The 19,652-nt window shown below is 45.2% G+C and overlaps 1 long non-coding RNA gene and 1 other non-coding gene across 3 annotated transcripts in view; one reads left to right on the top strand and one right to left on the bottom strand.

The window, feature by feature from the left end:
* Positions 1 to 19,652, top strand: part of LOC136372319 (uncharacterized) — a 679,386-nt gene that overhangs the window by 158,050 nt on the left and 501,684 nt on the right. The gene's annotated exons all lie outside the window — the stretch shown is intronic.
* On the bottom strand, positions 921 to 1,003 carry TRNAL-CAG (transfer RNA leucine (anticodon CAG)). Its single transcript has one exon. It is a non-coding gene; the product is annotated as a tRNA-Leu (tRNA).

The following is a 19,652-nucleotide window of genomic DNA, read 5'->3' as shown; positions in this document are numbered from 1 at the left end:
CAATGGCAATGAGCTATGACCAAAAAATTCTTGTGAAAGAGTGGAGCAGTTATTGCTGAGAGTTCCTGCTCTGACAGATGAGGATATTTCCACTACCAGCAGAACCAAATCACTGCAGGGCTGGATAAAACACTCTCAATAAAAGACATCATCTCAAGGAATTCACAGCATAAAAGTTATGAAGCCTCACACGCATTAGGGAAAAAATGGTGCAGTAAAAAGATTGTTCTGGGTTTAACTGCTGCAGCTGCTGCTCCTTTTTTTTTTTTTTTTTTTTTTTTTCTTTGTTGTCTTGTTTAGGTTTGAAGAGGATTTCTGAGTTTGAAAACCACAGAATTGATCAGTTTGGCAAAGACCTCCAAGATCGTCACATCCAGTCTTTGACCGAATGCCACCATGGCCACTGAATCGTGTCACAAAGAGCCACATTTATTCATTTTGTGAACTTAGCCCATTGATCCAGCCGGTCCAGGTCCCTCTGTAGAACCTTCCATGCCACAAGCAGATGGATTTCAATCCCAACACTGGCATGGTGCCCCTGGGCACGTCCAGGTTTTATCCCCTTCCCTTCAAACCTCATTTAAAGCCCTTAATCAGCCCCAAAACTCATGTGTCAGAGCCTTTTCCCCCCTTGTGACAGGTGAGAACCACCTGTCACCAGCAGCCCCAGTGCCTGTAAAACATCAAAAAAGCCAAAATTCCACCTGAGCTGGGTTGATCCCGTGGAAAAATGAAACCCCACCTCAACCAGCGGTTGGCAAGTGGAAGAGGCACTCTTCAGCCTCATCACTGCCACCAAGAATACCCCATAGTGGGTGTCAATCCCGGGGTGGGACAGACCGGGGAGATTCCCAGGAATGTCTCCTGTCCAGGGAAGGCAGCAGAATTGTCTATGGGATGGCTCTGGGCAGCAAACAAATTGTCAGGAGTGGGATTCGAACCCACGCCTCCAGGGGAGACTGCGACCTGAACGCAGCGCCTTAGACCGCTCGGCCATCCTGACAGCTGAGAACGGATTCCTCACCCCTAAAATTCCTGGGAAATTGTTTTCCATCGAGTGTGCCCTTTTAGGATTCTCCTCTGGGAAGCAAAGAAGAGCCTGATGTCTTGAAAGGATGGGAGAGCACGGCCGGGTAAGGGTTGGTCACTTCTCCCGAGTAACAAGGGATAGGAGAAGACAAAAACGCCTAAAATTGTGCCAGGAACGTTTCAGATGGGATATTTAGGACAAAGTTCTTTACTGAAAGGCGTGGGATTGAGCTGTCCAGGGATTTGCTGAGGTCACCAATCCCTGGAATTGTTCAGAGCCGCGTGGATGTGGCAGTGAACACAGTGCTGGGTTAGTGATGAGCCTCGGTGATCTCAGAGGTCTTTTCCGAGTTTAATAATTCCATGAAAAGCCTCGAAGTTCTCCCTATTCACACCTACAACTAAGTTAACAATCAATTAAGAGGTTAACAATTAGCTTAGGGTGGGCCTAACCAGTGCAAATACCAAAAAAACCCCCAAAAACCCAGCTTAATGAAGGAGGTAAACACCCCAAAAAGAACCTCGAGAATCAGAATAAAAAAAGAGATACAATAATTTCTGGCATATCCTCTTACTACCTCTGCCAGCTCTTTTTTTTTTTTTTTTTTGTTTCTTTCTTTCTTTTTGATTTTTTTTCCCTCCCTGCAAAGTACTGGAATTTGTCCAACACACTTTAGATGAATTGACAGTGGCATATGCATGAGCTGATGGCTGCGCACAGCAACGAGGTTTTCCCCTCCTGCAAAGCTCGGTGCAACTCCCCAGAGAGGATCTGAGCACGGTCATCTCTTCCCTTTGAAGGTGGAAACAGCAGGACTTCGCAGTGTCCAAAAACAGGGCTGAGGAAATTCAGTTTCAGTTGAAAAGAGAGGAGACTTTGTTCCAAGAGAAAAGGAAATTGAGGTAAGCGACAAATCTTCCAGAGTGGCTCACAAAATATACCTGGGAAAGAGAAAGCCGTGCAAAAGGAATTTCGCCCTTTATGCAACAGATGCTGGGGGGCTGGAAGTGGATCTTTAGGGCTTCTTCCAGCCCAAACCAGCCTGAATTCTGTGATATTTTAAGGAGGATTTGTAGTAACAATCCATGGTCCCGGAGAGTGTTGAGGGTCTTCACAGGAGCAGAGAGGTGACATTTACAGAGACAGCAGGGGACAGGTCTCAGAGCATTCAAGGTCTCTTCCAGCTCAAACCATCCTATGATGCTCTAACTCTTTATAAAACCTCATTTTAGAGGATTTTACACGAAAACTCCTATAACTGTATCGTTACAGATGAAAACTTCGGCGTCCCTTTAAACTTTATCCTGCAGGATAATTTCCCGAGTTTGTAAGGGAAGAGAGTTGCAGGAGGTCCATAACTATCAGCTGCTTCTGCCCGCATTCCTGGCTGATGGGAAATCATTAGTCTTGAGCTCTGGCTAATGGGCCGTGTTAGAGAGACAGGGGAGATTTTGGCTCTACAAATTCGCAGCCCCGGTGCTCTCGGTGGGCGCAAAGCCCCGTGTCACCACTGCCCATCACAGGGATGTGGCCTTTATGACAATGACCCTTTGCCCTGGGAGGCATCACTGGCAGAGAAGGGAATCAAACTCCTCGGAACTGAGGATCAACCTGCCGCCAAAGCGATGCACCTAATTTAATTTATAAATTTTAAAAAAGATATAATTGTAATTATATATATTATAATTTATACATAATAATATGATTTTGTCCAATTATAAAATTAATTTAGGAATTTAACCCTCCTTAAATTTTATAAATTTAAAGACAGAAATGGAGAAAAGGGGCAGGAGGGCAAGTCAGGGGCTTCTGAGCTGGCCTAAAGGACATCCTGGTCCACCCCGTTCCTCGAGCTCCTTCGGGCCTGCTGGCATCTGGATGTGGGTGGCCACGGGTGAGTAAGGAAGGTGTTTTGCAGAGCTCCAGCTGGTGAGGAATGAGCTGTGCCAGGCTCAGAGTGGGAAACACAATGCCAAGGTGTTTCCATGGGGGAAACATTCCGCATTTGGGTTGCTGTGTATGAGAATAAACAGACGGCACAAAGGAAGCTGCCAAATCCCCATCAACACCGTGTCCTTTTAAGACTTTTCTTTTATTTTATTTTAACAGCTTCACAGACTCCCAGGCAGGATCGTGTAGCAGTTTTGAAATGAATGAGGCATTTGCCATTTCCCTCTCACCTTGCCTGCCTTTGTATTGGCACGGCTCCACGGCTCAGCTTTTATGCCTGTGGATCTCTCTTGCTCCGTCGGTAAAATGAACGATGCTTTGGTTCATTCTGGCCTGGGAAAGGAGAAGGGGCAGGGAAGTCTTGTTTTCTCATCTTGGCAGATGAGTCACGGACTCAGAAGGAGAATTTGGAGGATTGGGGCAGCCACCACCTGCTAAAGAACAAGGGCAGAGCTTCACTCCAAGGCCAGGCACCTTGAGGAGAGCTCCTTCACCAAAGGTCACTCATCCAGGGGGACATCTCCAGGATTTTACGCCCCCATCCCATGTCCAGCAAGGGGGATCTTTAAGCAGAAGACGCCACAGCTCTCGCTTTCCATGTGAGAAAGGATCCTTGATGAGATTGTCTGACACTTTGTCCAATTCCATCTTCGTGGATTCACAGAATGGTTTGGTTCAGAAGGGACCTTCAAGGTTATCCATAAGATTATCCTTCTGCCTCCTTCCATGGGCAGGGACACCTTCCAGCCTGGCCTTGGACACCTCCAGGGATGGGGCTTGAAACCCTTTAGGACTGGGGACTCCCCCACATCCCTGGTCAGGTTGTTCCAGTATTTGATTGTTCTCGCTGTAAAAGAAAAGAAATAAAATATTTCTTGTCTCAAGATGGAACTTTTGATGTGTCCACATTTGATGCAGGCTCCCGCTGATTGGCAGGGATTTGTGACTCCAATCAATGTTTATTAAGGGAAATTTTATTTCAGAAATCTCTTATTATTATTATAACTTGAGGCTGTGTGGTAAAAGGATGACATTTATTTAATTTTCTAAGCCGTGGAGGGCTTTAAGTGCTCATCAAAAAGTGCAATTAAGTCAAACCCACTTGCTTAAAAGTATTCAGTCTTATCTGCATGAGGAGAAAGGGAGAGGCTGCTCGGCCACAGGTTGGGGTGTTGGACAGGGAGGGTTTTAAATCACAGCCTGTGCAAACCAAGCTGTGGAGAAAGTTTCCTTTTGCAATAAAAAAAAAAAAAAAAAAAAAAAAAAAAAAAAAGGGTTTTGTACATGGATTTGTACCTGAGCCTGAAGTGCCAGAATCACCTGTGTGCAGTCCTGTCCGTCTGAAAGTGACCACGGTGCTAGGATGTCACTGCCACTCCGAGAGGAGCGGGGACAGCAGCGTCGCTGTGTCTGTCCATGAGCATTGCTGCCCTCTCCTGGCTCCAAAGCACACAAAACCAGGGAAAATCGTCTCGGGAAGAATGAGGATGGCAGCAGGGAGCGCAGGGATGGATGTGGGACAGGTGGGACCTGCAGAAACTGCCGCTCTTTTGGAGGAAATGGGGTCATCCACGCTGCTGGCAGATGTCACTCCAAATAATCCCAGCCGCCGGGGTCCTGCTGACCAGCTCTACGTTCCCGGTGGTTTTGTCACTCTGAAGGGATCACAGAGTCATGGAATGGTTTGGGTTGGAAGGGACCTTAAAGACCATCTCATTCTGCACCACTGCCATGGGCAGGGACACCTTCCATTGTCCCAGGTTGAGCCAAACCCCATCCAACCTGGCCTTGGACACTTCCAGGGATCCAGGGGCAGCCACAGCTCCTCTGGAAAAGGCAGGGCAGGATCTCTCTGCAGAGGACCCCAAAGCTACTTTCAAGTAGGGAAACAGGGGTTTCAAGTGTTTTCCCCCAAAGCTCAGACTTTTTTGGACCTTCCACATGTTTGCTCAAGGTTCTTCTCACCTGTCCAGCAGTGGGGCTTCGCTGTGACTTCCCCAGAACCCAGCAAGGGACTTGGAGCCTTTCTTCTGCCGGCAGCCACTGTCTGCCCTAGAATGGGTGTCTCTTCCCAGAGAATCCCAGAACGGGTCAGGCTGGAAGTGACCACAGTGGGATCATCTGGCCCCACCTCCCTGCTCCAGCAGGGCCATCCCAGAGCACATGGCTGTGTCCAGATGGTTCTGGAATGTGTCTAGTGAGGGAGACTCCACTGCCTCTCTGGACAATCTGTTCAGGGCTTGGTCACTGCACAGGACAGAACTTTTTCCTCATGTTCAGATGGAACTTTCTGGGCATCATTTCCTGCCTCTTCTCCTGTTGCCGGGTCCCACGGAGCAGAGTCTGGTCCATCCTCTGACCCCTCCTTGCAGATATTGCTGGACATTGATGAGGTTCCCTCTCAGCCACTTTATTTGCGACTGAACATATTCAACTCTCTCAGCCTGACCTCATAAGAAAGATGTTCAGGTCCCTTCATCCTCTTTGTTGCCATCTTCTGTTCTTCTCTCTTCACTTTGCTGCTGAATCTCTACAGCTGCAGGCCCAGGTCTAGAAGACCAAATTAAAGAGCTGGCACATGTTCTTAATCCCAGAATCAAAGTGTTTTTAAAGAGATTTGGTCCATATGGACAAAGTCGCACCCTCTTTTTCACCCTCAAACCAGGGATTCACATCCCTGGCACCTCCTGGGACTCATCTGGGCTGATCAAACTTACAAACTAGGCCAGAACACCAACAGGGAGAGGTTGGCAAGAAAAAAGACCTTTGCAAAACATCCTGAGAGTTTAGCTTCCAGTGATGGAAACGTGGAAGTCATATTTGGGTCTGACAAGCTGTCGGCTCAGAAAAATCCTACGTTTGCTGAACTGTTAACACGAGTCTCTGGAAAGATGTGCTCAGGTTTCTAACTCACGTGGCACCTTCACATGGAGCCTCAGGGAGAAAGAGGATCATCCCAACCTTTTCCATGGGAACAAGGTTACCTGGCGCAATGTTGTGTGCGAGGGAGATGGACAAAACTGTTCAGTTGGGGTGACAGGATGTCCCCCAGCAATCTGTCCCTGAATTTAGTGGGATGATGGTTAAATATTCACAAAACTGGCTTGGTAAATGTTACTTTTGCTGGGGGAAACTTGATTAATTCCATTTTGGAAATCCCTCAGCTGAAATCCTCTCCCTCTGTTTTCCTTCACAGAGAAAGAAATAAAAGATTGGGAAATAAGCAACCACTTCTATTGACCATCACTTTTTCTCTAGTCAAGCAAAAAATGAAAAATATCTCCCCTACTCTCACTTGAACCCTGCTGATTGCAGGCCAGTCCTAAGAGAAGAGAGTTGTTTAAAATAGAAGAAATAAATCATAACTAATCACATGAAGAATGAAAGAAAAATAAAAGGAAAGCTCTGAAAAATTAAAAGAAATTTCTAAAAAAAAAGGAAAGCTTCCAAAATCCATTAAGGAATGTTTAGATCCTGAAGGCCTTTGTATATGGAGCTGTGGAGAGCCTTAATCTCTGGATGAGTCACATCTCCAGACAACCAACTTCATATTTCTCCTTTCCAAGTGCCTCTCCAGGAATGTGTCTCCACCAATCCCAAGCACAATTTCTTCCAGCAGCTCGGAAACAAAGAGAGGAAACCTATTCCTGCAGCAGACAGGAAGACTTGGAAGAGCTGCAGAGCTGCCCATGCCTAACTGTGGGGCAGCTGAAGCCAAACCTTTCTCCCTCTGGGTTTTCTCCTGTACTCACCAACTCCCAGCAAATGCCAGGAGCTGCTGTTCCTGGCAGTGCAGCCAACAGTCGTGATTCCTCGGAGCTGAAAATAGGATGGTGCTGGCAGCAGCTGATGCTTTTGCTCACAGCTCTCAGCTGAGTGGGCTACCTCCAAAAAAACCGCAGATGGCCAAGGAGGAACTCCAGCAATTTGCTACAAAGCAGCTAAAAGTCCCCCTTCGCTCACAGCTCTGAGCGCTCAGCATTTCATGACATCTAGTGGGCAAGGCAGGCACAGTGACTCGTGTGGAGAGAAAGCCTCGGGAAAAAAAACAACAAAACACCCACAACAAATAGATTTGACCCGGAGAAACGCAGGTGTGGGATTAAATAGGAGAGTAAAGAGAACAGATTTCCTCCCTTGGAAGAGTTACAAGCTCAGCAGTAACTCCAGGGGGAGACAGGGAAGAAAAAACAGAATCATGGAGAGGCAAGTGATTTGAGAAAGATCAGATATGAGGTTAGCTCAATAAAGGGAATTATATTCAACCCCAGCCCTCCTCAGCCTCAGTCCTGTCTCATGGCTGGAAGGAAAACTGAACTCTCTGAACATGGACATCACCCAGAAAGTGCCAAAGAAAGGAGAAAATTTCCTAAGATAAACTCGTGGATCTATATTTCAAAATCAGAGAGAGAAACCAGGAGTGTTATCTTATAGCTAAAGTGTGACACTGGGACACATCACCCAAGTGTGGGGTGTGGAATCCTCATGGCAGGGAAGATATTGAGGGGCTGGAAAATGTCCAGAGAAGGGAATGGAGCTGGGGAAGGGTCTGGAGCACCAAGAACAGCTGAGGGAGGCTCAGTCTGGAGAAAAGGAGGCTCAGGGGGGACCTCCTGGCTCTGAAAAACTCCTTGACAGGAGGGTGCAGACAGGTGAGTGTTGGTCCCTTCTCCTGGGTAACAAGTAACAGTACAAGAGGAAATGGCCTCAAGCTTTATCAGGAGAGGTTTAGACTGGACATCAGGAATGAATTCTTCACTGAAAGGCTGGTCCAGCCCTGGAACAGGCTACTCGTGCACATGATGGAGTCACCATCCCTGGAGGTGTTTAAAGGTGTGTAGATGTGGCACTTTGGGGACGTTGTTTCGTGGTGGCCTTGGCAGTGCTGAGTTAAGGATTGGACCTGATGACCTTCGAGGTCTTTTCCAACCTAAATGATCCTCTGATTACCTGTTCCTGTGTTCCCCCTCGTGCTTTAGAGACAGACTGCAACAAGTTAAAATCACCTGCCCATTAAGTTTTTGAACCATTTTAGATTCATCTTCCCTAGTCCAGGCAGTATCATTAGGATAAGGTGACCAACTTCATAAAAATCCCAAATTCCCTTAATTTCCTTAAAATAACTCACTTCCAACCATTTGTTTGGGGGAATCTGTCAACATCTGACCAGAAGAAATCCATATCAATGGACGAGAGAATCCTCACCTACCTGCCCAAGGTTTTTGCAAGTTTTAGGACAGAGTTATGCTGAAACTCAATAGATGGGAAAAAAAATGGGTGATCTTTGCAAATCCAAAGATGGATTTGCAGGTCTGTCATTCTCCAGTGTTTTGCAGTGGAGTCTGAGGGGAGAGATTAACCCTGGAGCTCCCAGAGAGGCTTCTGAAGCCACGGAGGATGAAATCGGAGTTGAGGTAATGCCAGTTTTTGAGCTAATACGAGGTTCATTCATTAAGGACCACACTGTGTGTTCATCACATCCTGGTCTTTCTATTTTCTGCCCTTTTTTATCCCTGTGAGGGTCTCTAAACACCCTCCCTCCCTTTCCAGTGGCTCACACATCCACTCTTTTCCTTTCCTACTGAGAGAATCACTCATCCCATTCTCTATCCTTCTGTAAGGAGCAAAGAGAATTTACTCAAGTTACAAAATGTATTTTTTCCCCCTTGCCCCAAGATTTTTCCCAAACCACTTACTTGGGAGAATCCCAGGAGCTCCTGTTTGCTTTCAGTGATTACCTCAGTGATTGCTGCTGTGTTGTCTTGCTTCAATTTCTTGGCTGTTCCTTCCCAGAGCTGTTTCTGCTCCAGGTTTTCTAAGTTGTAGAGGAAAGGAAAAAAAATCTAAACAAAATAACTTCTTCCTTTGAGCCAAACACAAATTAGGCAACTGAGCAGACAGAAATGCTCACTGGTCCAGGGGAGAGGGGATTTGTAATCTAAATTACCGTAGAATAAAAGCATCATCCTCCCTCTGTTCTCTAATTTAAACATTGTCTCCTGTTCTTCTTCCTTTTTTGTTTGACTAATTTAGTTGCCTTTGGTCTAAGGGCAAGGAAATCTCATTTGCATACTGTGGAGGACATTAATTAGGAGTCCTTTTACCTCAAGCCCTGCTCCTCCTGCACTGACTGGAAGCCTCAATCTGACTGCAGCCCTGGCTCCTGCCAGGGTCGTTAATTATTGAGCCTGTTGAGATTCACCTGAGCATAACGAGCTCAGGGATGAGCTGTGTCTCTCTGGGGGCTGGCTGGAAGGAGAGGATGGGCAGTGGGGAAGGGGATGAGCCACAGCAATCCCAGTTTGGGAGAAGGTGTGACTGTGAGAAGGACAGAGTCACAGAACCATGGAATGGTTTGGGTTGAAAGGGACCCTAAAAATCACCCAGTTCCAACCCCCTGCCATGGGCAGGGACACCTTCTACTGGACTAGGTTCCACAACATAAATTCCAGATCCACAACTTCTCTGGACAACTTGTTCCACCCCCACAGTAAAGAATTTTTTCCTAATAATCTTTTCCTAATAGCTAACTAAAGGCACCAAAATTTGAAGTAATTTCCTCTTGTCCTCGATTATTGGGGTTTATTGGGTGGTGAGGCACAGGTTGCCCAGAGCAGTTGTGGATACCCCATCCCTGGAAATGTCCAAGGCCAGGCTGAACAGGGCTTGGAGCAACTTGGGATAGTAGAAACTGTCCCTATCCTTGCCATGGAGGTTGGAACAAAATAGTTTTCCAAACCTTTCCAAGCTGTCCTGGGTTGTAGTATAAAATATTCTATCAACATTTTCAGTTAATGGCCCCTCAATGCCTTGCCATGACTCGTAGATAACCCCCTCCAGGAGTTATCTCTCTTTAATGGGCCATCAAGGACCTCCATATGACTCATCATCCCATTGTGAGATGCTCCGCCCAGGGGGAGGAGCCAAGCAATCTCACCTGGATATAAGCTGGGATTTGGGACAGTACAGGTAGCTCACACCCACTGGATTCCCAGAGGATCTGATCTACCAGATCGTTCTATGGGATCACTGTTTCAGGAAGACCACCTCACCTGGACTGCTTCCATCACCATGCTCAGGTTGTATTCTGACTCTGTCAGTGGGTTTTTTTGTATTATTGCATTATTTTTTTTTTTTTTTCTTCTCATTAAATTGTATTTCTGACTTAGAGCCTCTCTCTCGGTTTATTTTCAAACCACAACACAAGCCAAACCATTTTATGGACTGGAAATGCCCTAATTCCGACCAAGATTCCCCATCCCACGAAGCCTGGAGTCACTAGATCCAGGACTCCAGCCAAGATCTCCTTTTGGCTCTGCCATGCCAGGGGGCTGATTAGACTCCAGCATAAAATGCTCAGGGAAGGTGTTCCTCTGTAAAAAATTAGCGGCTCTGGTCCTTCCTGATGCAGAACTGGCTTTATGATAAATTTATTTTTCTAGAATAAGGTAATCCTGGATGAATTTCCTTCATCTATCTCGTCCCCTGGAATTGTCTGAGACTGGGTGAGTTTATCAAGGCACAAAATCCAACCAAGAAGCCAAGAAAGGTATCACTCCAAAAGTATAATATCCTAACACTTGGGAAACTTCACTTGAACTTTCCCTCCAAAGCTGGGGATGAATTGCAGCCTGCTTGGCTCCCCTTGGACTGACAAGACCAGATGGAAGACCTAAAGTTTATTTTGTAGGACTGAAGAATATTCAAGCTCTTCCCTTTCTGGAGAACACCTGCACTCTGATTGTTAAATCTTTCAATGCTGGTGCAGAGCCAATGAGTCTGGACTTTAGGCTGACCTGGAACCTGGAACCTAGAACCCAGCCTGACCCAGAGTGTGGATTTCTGTTTTCTGCTGCAGGTCATGACAGATTTCAGCTCCTTGGGAAAACACATCTATCTAAAAATTCCCTCTTGGAGCCTTGCTCAAAGCCATTTGCAAGACAGCTGGAGATAGATGGAATTGTCTATAGAGGTCATGTGGAAAGCCCCAAATATAAGAGGATCCACTCTTCCTGTGCTCCACTCTCCTCATTAGGAAGTTCCTCCTGGAGGTGCAGAGCTGCATTTTTGGTGTCAATGACTCCTGCCAGTTGTCCTCCAGAAGATGGCAGGAGGCTGGATTTTCTCTGTGATATATTTTGGCACTGACAGCAAACTGGGGATGTTATTTACAGAAGTTTGTTGTGACAGTGCAGGGAGGGCTGAGGGACATTTGCCTGTGAATAGCAGCGGAATTTAAGGCTCTGCGGTGTTTTATTTATGGCGTGTTTCCAGATGCTGGGCACAGAAATAATTTGCTTAATAAATAATACAAATAAAAAGACATCCAACGCCTTGTGCTTGCAGCCCAGACAGCCACACAGGGAGTGACAGCCTGCCAGGGAGCTGGAGGCTTTGGAGCAGTTCTGTTTTCATGGAGTCCTTCAGGTTGGAAAAGTCCTTCAAGATCATCAGGTCCAATTTTCGACTGAACACCACCACATCCCCAAGTGCAATGCCTACTCGTTTTTGTACACCTCAGGGGTGATAAGTCCACCATTTCCCTGGGCAGTCTATTCCAATGCTTATCCTTTCAGTGAAGAAATTTTTCAAAATATCCAACCTGGATCTCCTCTGTCACAGCTTGAGGGGTTTTCCCCTTGTTCTGTTCTTTTCTGGGGCAAGAGACCAACCCTCACCTCACTCAGCCTCCTTTCAGTGTTTGTAGAGAGCAATAAGGTCTGCCCTGAGCCTCATTTTCTCCTTTTCAGGGTCTTCCTCAAGTCATTACTGTATTGAGTGATCAAGGGTTGGACAATTCCTTTTTTTTCCAGGTGTTTTCCTCTCGTTCTAGAGCCCCATCAAGTATCACAGGGGACAGTGAACAGCATCTTACCCACAGCTCTGGGTGATGTGATTTCAGTATCTTCAGGCACCAGAGTCAACCTTGGGAAAATTATTCAGGGCACTAAAATCTGGGAATTTGGATTTACATTGTCAAGCACTGGATCAGGCTTCCCCGAGAAATAGTGGAGTCACCATCCCTGGAAGTGTTCAAATGGGGTGTAGTGGTATTGGCACTTGGACTGGATGAACTTAGAGCTCTTTTCCAACCTTAGCAATTCTGTAATTCCATGATTTGGGTGTAGGAGGGAGTGGGGCTCCTCTTGTCTCTCTGTCCTCTTGACTAGCAATATGTGAATGTACAGCTTGGTTGACTGAAGTTTCAATAAATTCAGTGCCAAGGCAGCTGAATCACACTCAGGCTGTAGAGAACTGGATGATCTTGAAGGTTTTCTCCAACCCATTCTGTGATTTATCTCATCCTAAACCAGACATGCACTTCGTTGGGTGATTCACACTCTAAACTCCATTCAGTTTGTTGATTGGATTGTATTTACTGTAATGAGAATGAAGAGAATTAAATTGACTGAGTTACAGACACCCCAAATCATGCAGATGAATCCCAGTCTTCTCCTGTGCCTCAGTTTCTCCCCAGGAAGAATTTAATTAATGGCACTTTCTTATCTTGTAAGGCTAAATAAAAATATCAACATATTCAACAGTAGAGAAAATGAGGTCAGTATTCCTCTTTTATGTCTTCATTGATTGAAATGGCTGGTGGGAGGAACACACCAGATCTGGCTAAGATTAGACAGATAAAAAAACATATTTAAGGCATGTTTTCCTCCTCACATGGGCATTCTCGATGGAGTTCCAGAGCAGAGTTTTTATTCTCTTCTTTCCCCTAGGAAAGAACACATTTTCTCCATCCATAAGGATGAAGAAAGAGTCACGTCAAGAGCAGACTGACAGTGGTAAATGGATAAAAAATGTTTTTACATGAACTGTTCCAGCTATGGCTGGGGTGAAATCATTCCAGGAGACAGCAAGAACAGCACAAAGTGATTTGTAATCTTCAGCAGTGCACGTCCTGGGACACCCAAACCCAAAACACATGTTAACACCGGGACAGGGAGACTTTAAATGCTGCTGTTTAAAGTCATTAAAATTTAAAGGAGTGTCAGACAAAAAAAAGAGACAGAGGGTGCTGAGAAATTCCTACAAAAATGAAGGACAGTAGAGAGGAAGCATGGAGGCTGGAGAAACAGAAAAAATGAGAATTATTAATTTTTTTTTAACATTTGGTGTCTACTCTGGAGCCTTTCTTCTTCTACTACTTAAAGTTCCAACGAAAGGAAGAATATTCAGGGTAGCTACTGGATTTTATACCCAGAAGTCCACATCCATTGGCTCTGGAGGAAGATTTTGGTGACTCAGTTCAGATGGAACCCTTTACACAAAACTCCCGAATAATTTGGGTTGGATATCCTCTTTTGAAGTAACCAGTCCAAAAACCTATTCCAAATGGGGTCAAGCAGTTCAGGTCACCTGATTTCCAGTCGAAATTTTAGTATTTCCAAGTGCTGGGATCCATCCTCTCTAGATCCTTCCCTTAGGGAGTTTCATGTAATAACAAGATTTTCCTTCACCTTGAATGTGGGCATATTTTCTACTCCCAGCTTTCCCTTGCAAATCCTTGTTATAGCCATCTTTCCCAACCTTCTTGGCTGACTCAGTGTCTTTTTTCAACTGGAGAAAGCAAAAAATGACAAATATCTCTACATTTTTTTCTTTCCTTAGGCAGCAGGAAGGCAGTAACATGTTTGAGTTTTCCAGGTTTAATCCTATTCCCTGAATCAAGGCTGTGACAAGAGAAAATGTGACCAATTCCTGGTGTCTTCCCTGCCTCTCTGACCTCTCTCTGGTGCTTGGCACTGAACGGCAGCTTCTGTTGACAGCAGCATCAGAAAGGCCAAATACCTTTTGAAATCTGTTTATAATTAATTGAACGCTGGTATTGTGAGTCACTTTAATACATGTTCATTATCACTTGGCCCTTCTGATACAGGTTACAACCTGAAGGAATTGAAATTAATGGATGGCCTGAGTACCACTCATCAGTGATCAGCAGAAGCCATGGGATGTGTCAGAAGCAGTTTCGTTCACAGTATGAAAGAGAGGAAAGGGAAAGTTCACGCTTTAAACTTCCATTTCAGTACACTTAAAAGCCAGATTAGAATGAAAGAGCTGTGGTTTTTTTTTTTTTTGTTTTTTTTTTTTTTTTTTTTTTTTCCCCGTTGTGTTTTTTTTTTCTCTCAGCTTGAAACCTGAATGCAGAACAAAATAATTTGATTCCATATTTGAAGGCGAGTCTCACTGAGTTATTCAGTCATCACAACACATTTGCTGTTTTCCCTTTGTCTTCGTGGATACACGTGTGAAAGGAAGGATGTGGATACCGCCTGAAATCAACCTGGGCATTGGAGGAGCTGGCAAAGCTTGGCCCATTCTCTGTTCCCAAACCAGCCCATCCAGGAGGTGATGGAGTGACTCCACTGAGCTTTCTGCAGTGGCTTCAAAGCATCGGGCATCTGCTCCAGTGTGCACGTGGAGAAGGAGAAATGTTCATTTTTCCCCCAGAGGGACAGAATCAGGCACGTTCATGTTGCTCTTTCTACCATTCTGAAGTATCCAGGCTGTTTGTTTATGCCAGGCTCAGCTAATTCCCAACAATAACTTGTCCAGGAGGACTGGTAGGGTTTTTACAGAGCCTCTCTGCCAAACACTTCCTCCCTGAGCAGTGAAGGGTGAATGTCTTCTTCTCTGGGTGGCTAAAAGCCAGGGGGAGAGAAGAGCAAAACTGGTGGCAAGTGGAAAACTCAAGATGATGGAGGAAATTCCTGCTGGGTGAAATCCCTCTACAATTCAATGTTGTATGCTGCAGACTTCTGTCTTGAGAGGGAAAAGTGTCAAGTCAGCCCTTGGATTTAGAAATCAGATCATCTCGGGGGAGAAGAAAAAATTCCTCTCCCCAGTCCACTGTCCAGGAGACCAGGGCACTTCAGTATCTGTGGCAAACGTCCACGCCTGCCTCCATCTACTCCTGCCTCTGTTCTAGGCAGACTGTGATTAAACAGCTCACAAATCAGCCAGATAAGCCTGAACAAGCTGACAGAACCACCTCAGGCCCTGAGAAATGTGTTTCAAGGGTGTTGCTGACATCAGATCTTCACCCACGGCGTGGATGTGCCAGGGTGGGAGGTTTGGTCACTGTGAGTGCAGCTCCAGCCTGGTGGGACTGAGCTGCCAGTGCCAGGCCAGTGACAAACCCAGGATCACAAAGTCATTCACTAAAGTTGGAAAAGAACCTCCGAGGTCATCCATGCCCACTGAGCCACATTGTGAAATGTCATTTCTACTCATTTTTTGAACAGTTCCAAAAATGGTGACCCCAGAACTTCCCTGGGCAGCCTGTTCCAATGCTTGACCACTCTTCCAGTGCAGAATTTTCTTGTAATATTCAACCTAATTATTCCTGTTATCCAGCTCATCACTGGACTGGTGCTATGGACAGCTCACACAGCACAGAGCACTGCATTTCCATTTGCTGTTTTGTCTTCTTGAGAAGACCGAAATGCCTTTTGTCAACAGTTTAAGGAATTTTTTTAGGGAACACTCATGCTCCAAGGGCTGAGTTTTGAGTGAAAATCAGAATCTGAGAAGACAAAAGATGCTGTGCAGTGAGGAGCTGACCACTTTGCTCCTATGATATAGAAATAGCTGTTCTTTGTTGCTGCTCTCTCCATTGGCCTAAGCAGAAATGCTGGAAATACAGCTGGAATTATTTGTGCTTATATAATCAAGCCACATCTATGCAAAATTGCTTCTTAATGACTCATCACAGTGCACTGTTTGTCTTCTCCTGCCAGCCAGCTGACTGAGAGGAGTTGTTAGACCTCAGATTCCTCCCAGGCAGGCTCTATAAACATTTGAGTTTTATTAGCTGTTTATAAATTATATCAAAATACATCAGGCACCCATGGCAGGGACGGAACGGCGATTGCGACACGCAATAAATAACGGGAGCATGGGATGAAAACAGATATATACATTTTAAAGTGCACCTGAGGCACATTAGAGTCATTGCATAATATGTTTTGACTTAATAAGAAGATGCACTTTGCGTAAAGACAGAGCTTTAAGTGGCTTTCCCTGACTGATTTATGAAATGTAAATGTTTACACATCCGCTGTGTATCCTGGGGCTTCCAGGAGTAAAGTCAAAACAAGCTCGGGGGTGGGAATACATTTCACTGGGTACAGGAAAATCCTCCTCTCACTTCCACTGGCACATCTCTCTTGACCAAGCTGGAGTTGTGATGAGATCAGAATGGGGCTTAAAAGAGGCAAAATAGATGCACACAAACTCAAAATGCACATTTCTTCTCGCATGACAGACAAAATAATGAGATGTTTGAGCAGCTTCCACGGGGAGATGATGGTTTCCCTTTAGTTTGATGCCATTGAGATGCAATGACCCACCCCCCTCCCCCAGAAAAAGGAACTAAAAGAAATGGTTTGTGACTGTAAAATCAGACATTATGTACATGATTGTGTGCATAAATTATACATATATACAAATATGTGCATCCCCAGGGAGAGGGTGGAGTCACCATTCCCGAAAACATTTTAAAAATTAGTAGACTTGGCACTGGGAATAAGTTTTAGTGGGAATGGTGGTATTTGGTTGAAAGTTAGACTTGATCTTCAAGGTCTCTTCCAAATTAAGGATTCACTGACTCTACATCCTAAGTCAGAGAGACAGTTCTCAAAGGACCAAAGGAAAACAAACCAATAATTCTTGCTAAACCTGAAATCTCTGACCCGAGGCTGAACAAAGTACTTAACACTTTCCCTCCTTCCTCGAAAACTCTTTCTCTAAGTTTCTTCTGCAAACTGTTGAATGAATGGAATCCAAACCTCTCTGAGGAGATTCCCACTGGCTTTGGCAGGGTTTAGATCCAATTTGGTATCCCTAAGTGGGAATTCAGGATAGGCTCACCTTGATTTAATACTGATCTTTTAAAAATTTCTGGCTTGTCTATGTATTTTGAACAAACACTCGTAGTTAACGATTTATATGATGTCACTCACTTCTGGATCTCAGATTATTTTCCAGTTATGGATTCATGTGCCCTCTGAGGCTTATTCAGTGTTGTCAGTTGGGCAGAATCCTCCATCCTAATTCAATAACAAATCTGGGAAGTGGGGTTTCCAAACTTGTAGTAGTTGTACCACAAGACAAACATTATAAATAATGAAAATAATGAACATTACCCTTTCCTTGTCCTTTTTGTCTTAGGGGTTTGTTGTTGTTGTTTAGTTTTTTTGGGGTTTTTTTTTGTTTGTTTGTTTGTTTGTTTTTTGGTTTTTTTTGGTTTTTTTTTTGTTGTTGTTGTTGTTGTTGTTGTTGGGTTTTTTGGGGTTTTTTTCTGAGCAGATGTGCTGTAAGGAAAATTAACTCCATCCCAGCCAGACCCAACACAAAGGCTGCACCTTGAGTTCTGTTTTTAGATCTGGACCCCTCATTTCAAGAAAGTTGTTGAGGTGCTGGAGAGTGTCCAGAGAAGGGCAACAAGGCTGGAGGTGAAGGTTCTAGAGAGTGAGTCCCATGAGGAGCAGCTAAGGGAGCTGAGGGGAGCTTATCCTGGAGAAAAGGAGGCTCAGGGGAGACCATATTGCTCTTTACTATCACCTGACAGGAGGGTGAAGCCAGGTGGGGCTGACCTTTTCTCCCTGGGAACAAGGGACAGAACAAGAGAAAACAGCCTCTAGTTGCACTGGGGGAGATTCAGGTTGGACATCAGGAAGAATTTCTTCATGGAAAGGGTTGTCAAGGCTTGGAAAAGGCTGCCCAGGGAGGTGGTGGGGTCCTCATCCCTGGAGATATGCAAGGAATGACTGGGTGTGGCCCTCAGTGCTCTGGTTGGGGTGACAACAGGGTGATCATAGGTTGGACTCAATAATGCTGGAAGTATTTTCCAACAAAAATGACTGGGATTTGGTGAAAGAGGCAGACGAACCCTGGGTGGAGCAATAGATAAAAGCTGCAGCTTTGTCACGGAGCACAAAGATATCAGAGCTAACTCAAACCCAGCCATGCAGCACAAAGCGAACAGGAGCTGCAAAATCCCACAAGAAGGATAAATTAGCTCATGCTTCATTCCATCCTGGCTCAGTTAATACACTGATACTCGAGTTAATGAATTTAAAATCAACTTCAATGCATCTCAAATGCTCTGGGGTTTGTAGACCTGGTTCCACTTTTTAGCTCTCTGAAAGATACTCTGTGTAACCAAGCACCTGTCTGAGTCCTGATTTTTTGCCTGAAATCCTTCTCAACGCTGGGAGAACAAACCCCAGCATCCTTGGGTGCTCAGGAAAGAGCAGATAATGCCTCAAGATAAAGAGGAAAGCAACAGTGCCACAGAATCATAGAATTAGGGTTGGAAGGCACCTCTGGAGAGTATCAAGTCCAACCCCCTGCCAGGGCAGGGTCACCTGGAGCAGGAATGTGACCAGGTGGGTTTGGAACATCTCCGGAGAGGGAGACTCCACACCTTCCCTAGGCAGCTGTTCTAGGGCTGTGCCACCCTCCATGAAAGTAGTTCTTCCTCAGGTTGAGATGGAATTTGCTGTGTTTTAGTTTATTGCTCCTTGTCCTGATGTTGGGCACCTCTGGAAAGGTGTCATCTTCTTGATATCCACCTTGAAGTATTTATGTCGACTGATGAAATCCCTTCCCTTCCCTTCCCTTCCCTTCCCTTCCCTTCCCTTCCCTTCCCTTCCCTTCCCTTCCCTTCCCTTCCCTTCCCTTCCCTTCCCTTCCCTTCCCTTCCCTTCCCTTCCCTTCCCTTCCCTTCCCTTCCCTTCCCTTCCCTTCCCTTCCCTTCCCTTCCCTTCCCTTCCCTTCCCTTCCCTTCCCTTCCCTTCCCTTCCCTTCCCTCTCCCACAGTGTCTCCTCATCAGAGAAATATTCCAGAATAACTCCTAAATAACAGGGATCGACCAAGCCATAGTGAAGAACTTGCACCGTGCTCAGAGTTTGCAGCCAGTTCACAAAATGGGCATTCAGTTTGTGTTTTCATCAGTTTTCTTAAACCTTCAGAAATGCCTAAATGTTTTGGAGATATAAACAGGGTCTGAAGGTGGAGCGACTCACACCTGGTATTGGCTGGGCATTGGTCAGCTGGTGGTGAGAAACTATATTGTGCATCACTGGCTGCTCTTGAGTTTTCTTTCTCTCTCTCTCTCTCTTCCATTATTATTATTATCATTATCATCATCCTCATCATTATCATTATTATCACTATTATCACTATTATTACCACCAGTATTATTATCTTTTTCTTTGCTTCAATTATTAAACCTTTCTTATCTCAACCCCTGAGTTTTTGCTTTTCCCTGATTCCCTTCTCTACCTCTTTTATCTCTTGACCTGGGTTTCCCTAACAACCACGAGTTTAGGGCTAGGATCAAAATGAGCTGGAAATCCTCAGGTTGCCAACAATTGCCATCCTTCTCTCAACCTTTGCTACTTCTTTTGCTTCCAAATTTCACATTCCCAACCATTATCCATCCAAATAATTTCCAGAATTTCCATCATAATCTCTATGACAAGTCAGCAAGTCATTTTCCTTTCCTGTTGTCCAGTTTATCCCATCACAGATACAGGAGGGGGTGAAGAAAGAAGTACACGATTTTTTTTCCTTTCTTAAAGTTCCTTTAAGTCTTTTCTGAGATGAGACATCAACCAAAAGTGCCGTGAGGACCCCAATTTCTCTTTCTTC

This window comes from Sylvia atricapilla, chromosome 1 (assembly GCF_009819655.1).
Source record: "Sylvia atricapilla isolate bSylAtr1 chromosome 1, bSylAtr1.pri, whole genome shotgun sequence".
NCBI lineage: Eukaryota > Metazoa > Chordata > Aves > Passeriformes > Sylviidae > Sylvia > Sylvia atricapilla.
This window is presented reverse-complemented; position numbering and strand designations above follow the sequence as displayed.